The sequence below is a fragment of the Tachyglossus aculeatus genome, chromosome 11 (genome assembly GCF_015852505.1).
Source record: "Tachyglossus aculeatus isolate mTacAcu1 chromosome 11, mTacAcu1.pri, whole genome shotgun sequence".
NCBI classification, from domain to species: domain Eukaryota; kingdom Metazoa; phylum Chordata; class Mammalia; order Monotremata; family Tachyglossidae; genus Tachyglossus; species Tachyglossus aculeatus.
Window position 1 is genome coordinate 73,317,684 of NC_052076.1, and position 4,495 is coordinate 73,322,178.

The 4,495-nt window shown below is 52.7% G+C and overlaps 1 pseudogene; it reads left to right on the forward strand.

The window, feature by feature from the left end:
- The first annotated feature begins 868 nt into the window (after positions 1-868).
- On the forward strand, positions 869-3,825 carry LOC119934809 (annotated as a pseudogene).
- Positions 3,826-4,495: the final 670 nt, after the last annotated feature.

Genomic DNA, 4,495 nt, shown 5'->3' on the forward strand with positions numbered 1-4,495 from the left:
TCCTGTCTCAGTTCCCTCCTCACAACCCCCACATCCGGGCCGCTGACACCGGACCCAAGGAATAGCCAGGAAAGCCTGGCCCTTCCAAGTAGACAGCCCACCACTCTCCCCACCTTCAGAGCCCTCTTAAAATCACTTCTCCACAGCGTGGATTAGCGGAGAGAACATGGGCTTGGGAGTCAGAGGATGTGGGTTTTAATCCTGGCTCGTCCACTTGTCTGCTGTGTGACCTTGGGGAAGCCACTTGACTTCTCTGTGCCTCAGTTACCTCATCGATAAAGTGGGGACTGAGATTAAGATTGTGAGCCCCGTGTGGGACAACCCTAGTACCTTGTATCTACCCCAGCACTTAGAACAGTGGTTGCTGCAGAATAAGCGCTTAACAAATGCCAGAATTATTATCATTATTATTATTATCTCCTCTAAAAGGTCTTCCACAACTAAGTTCTCATTTCCCCTATTTGTTCTCCCTTCTATGTGGCCTGTGCACTTGGATGGTATCCCTCTAAGCACTTCTGTCTGTCTTCCCTTGTAGACTGCAAGCTTCTTAAGGACAGGCATTATGTCTATCAACTCTACTGCAGTGTACTTGCCCAAGCGCTCAGTACAGTGCTCTGCACAGAGTAAACGCTCAATAGATACGATTGACCGATAACCGTTAGATGGCGGCTCGGGCTACGGGAGGCCAGCGAGCGACCCCCATATAGCGACGACGGGCTCCGGTGGCTCGGTCTAGGGTGTGGCAGGGGGTTAGCAAAGAAAACCCCAGGCCTATGGCCTAGACCCAGCCTTCCTGCTCCTGCCTGCACCCCCTCCTTTCTGGCCTCGAATCGGGGGAGTGTCATCATCACGCGCCCGTGACGATGAAATGTTTTTCCGTGGTAAAACAATGTTTTTCCGTCTAAAACACAGACCCGGTTCTGGGAGTCAGAAGATCATGGACTCTAATCCCAGCTCTGCCACTTGTCTTCTGTGGGACCTTGGGCAAGTCACTTCACTTCTCTGTGCCTCAGTTCCCTCATCCGCAAAATGGGGACAAAGACTGTGGGCCCCAAAAGGGACAGGGACCGTGTCCAATGTGATTAGCTAGTTTCTGCCCAAGCAATTAGTACAGGGCCTGGCACAGAGCGAGCACAAAAAATTCCCATGAGTCACGGTGCCCGACAGCGTGCCGGAATCCCGGACAGGTGGGCCGAACACAGGTCGACACGGTTCTCATCTGCCCCTCGATGGTTTCGGAGTCTATACGTGGCAAGGCCTAGTGGACAGAGACCGGGCCTACTAGTCAGAAGGACCCGTGTTCTAACCCCAGTTCCGCTACTTGTCAGCTGGGTGTCCTTGGGCAAGTCGCTTCACTTCTCTGTGCCTCAGTGACCTCGTTTGTAAAATGGGGAATAAGACTGTGAGCCCTATGGGGGAAAGGGACTCTGTCCAACCCGATTATCTTGTATCAAACCCCAGCACATAGAACAGTGCCTCGCACATAGGAGGTGCTCAACAAATGCCATTCAAAACACAAAGTCAAGAAAAAGTCTTTCACCAGTTCCTCTTCTCCCTCCATCCCTTAACTTGTATGGATCGCTTGAGGTTCTCTTCTGAGACCTTTTCCGTCTGACTTTACACTCCCTCCCTCTGGGGAGCTCATTCACTTCCATGGCTTTAACTATCGCTGTTCCAGGTGAGATTTTTGGAAAATACCCTGGGCAACAGAGGGACCGGAGACAGAGGGACCAGTAAGGAGACCGATATGGTGGTCAAGCTGGGACGGGACAATATTCCCTGGACTCGGTGGGCCGTCAGGAGATGACGTCTGCAAAATGTTTTGAGCTTCTCGTCAGAGGGCCATAAAATACAGCCAAAGCTTGAGTACCCATATTAATGGTGAGAAGCAGAGTAGCCGAGAGGATAAAGCCCGGGCCCGAGAGTCAGCAGGACCTGGGTTCTAGTCCCAGTTCCGCCACCTGTCTGCTGTGGGTCCTTGGGCAAGTCACTTCACTTCTCTGGGCTTAGGTTCCATCTCCTGGAAAATGGGGATTAATAATAATAATAATGATGGCATTTATGAAGCGCTTACTATGTGCAAAGCACTGTTCTAAGTGCTGGGGAGATTACAAGGTGATCAGGTTGTCCCACGGGGGGCTCACAGTCTTAATCCCCATTTGACAGATGAGGTAACTGAGGCCCAGAGAAGTGAAGTGACTTGCCCAAAGTCACACAGCTGACAAGTGGCGGAGCCGGGATTTGAACCCATGAAATCTGACTCCAAAGCCCGGGCTCTTTCCACTGAGCCACGCTGCTTCTTGCCATGCTGCTTCTCAGCATCTTAAGATTAAGGCCGTTAGCCCCATGTGGGACATGGAAATGGAGATGGAAATGGAAAGTGACAGAGAAAATGGAGAAAGGAAGAGCTGTGAAGAACCAAATAGAGTCATGGGACCTGCTTTTGGAAGGAAGAATCAAATTGCAGAAGGCCCTGCTCACCACCAACCAGCTTCCACAGCCAGAAACGTTCCCCATATTCAAGGACAAGGGAGGATCAGAGTTTGCCAGCATCCTGAAAAAGCAGTCACAAGGCACTTAAAGCATTATTGAGGTCTCTGGTGGATCTTCAGGATGAACTGCTTTACCAGCATCCAGACACGAGGCACCTGGTAGGTGGAAAAAAAACCCAAAGCAGAGAGTGAGGAGGAAATTTCCAGTGAAGAGGAGGAGGAATTGCTTGCTGAGGAGGGACAGCCGCAGCAGCAGCTGCAGAGGAAAGGGCCACCTAAGCGGAAGCAAGCTAGAGATGAGTGACTACCCCTGACTTCATGGCAAAACGCTTTGTCGATTCCACATCCTATCGTAACCGGACGCTGCAAAAATGGCACGACAAAACCAAATTGGCTTCTGGCAAGCCGGGAAAGGGTTTTGGAGCCTTTGAGCGCCCAATCCTGACTCAGACCATATTCTGATGGACAAAGAGAGATTACTTCAGCGGATGCAGACTAAGCGCTCTTTGTACCGTGATCTTGGCAAGGCCGAGCCAGAACTCCAGCCTATCCCCGACAGCGTGCCAGGACAGCAGGAGATTTTTCCGCAGGCTCCAGCCAACGCTCACTTGAAGGACCTGGATGAAGAGATCTTTGGTGATGATGACTTTTACCACCAGCTTCTGCGAGAACTTATAGAACGGAAGACCGGTTCCTTGGATCCGAATGATCAGTTGGCCATGGGCGGGCAATGCCGGCTATTCAGAAGTTACGGAGTAAAATTCACAGGAAAGTGGATAGGAAAGCCAGCAAAGGAAGAAAACTCTGGTATCATGTCCTTAGTAAGCTGCTGAACTTCATGGCACCTACTGACCGCACTACAATGAACGATGATGCCAGGGTTTATGGTGCTGTGGCTCGTGTCATTTTGACACTTATCCTATCCCGCTTGGATTTCTGCGTCAGCCTCCTTGCTGACCTCCCAGCCGTCTGTCTCTCCCCACTACAGTCCGTACTTCATTCTGCTACCTGGATCGGTTTTCTACAAAAAATTCCAGTGGTTACCCATCCACCTCTGCATCAAACAGAAACTCCTTACCATTGGCTTTAAAGCACTTTAAAGTACCCACACCAGAGCAGAATGGCCTGCTTTCTGGGGCCCCCTGAAGTGCCCAGAGATGGCTTCGCAGGCCAGCCACTCACTTGGATCCCAGAGGAGTTGGGCCGCGATGGACTTTCGCCATTAGAAATGCCTCCGGTTGCATGGCTCCCGATCTGCGTGTCCTCCACGTGGCTGAGGCTCAGCTCCACCAACCCCGATTCTATCTGTGGGCACACAACAAGCTCAGCTTGACCGCTGCAGGGCCACCACTCTGCCTGTGGGCACAGAGCATGGTCAGTGTCCCCACCAGATGGCCACGGCTCTGACTGCGGGCACAGAGTATGGTCAGCATGCCCACCGCATGGCCACCGCTCTGCTTGCAGGCACAGAGCATGGTCAGTGTGCCCATCACATGGCCACACCACTGTGGGCACAGAGTATAGTCAGTATGTCCACAAAATAGCCCTGCCTCTCCCTGAGGGCACAGAGTGACCACCCAGTGTCCCACCCCCACCCTGATCCCCTCAACTTCTTTTGCCCACGAGTCCCTGTGGGGAAGGCCGGCTGGACACCCCAAGGACTCTGCATGTGGCCAGGGGGCCTCTGGGGTAGCTCCTGAAATGAGAAGCCCAGAGACTGAAGGGGTAAACTCAGGCATGGACTTCTCCCCAAGAGAAGAGCATAGTTTGGACGCTTAGGGTTTGCTGATGCCCACTCACCCACCTTCCTGCAGAAGAAGTCAGGGGAGCCGGTGCCGATGGCCAGCTGCGCTGCGTACGTCAGGATCTCCCGGAAGGGGAGGTAGCCCAGAAAAGTGTCCTCCTCCAACAGCGGTGGAGAGGACACTGAAGTTAGTCCAGCCCCACACTGAAGACCTGTAGCAGCTAGACTGTCCGGCCAGGACACCGCACTGCAGCGTTTA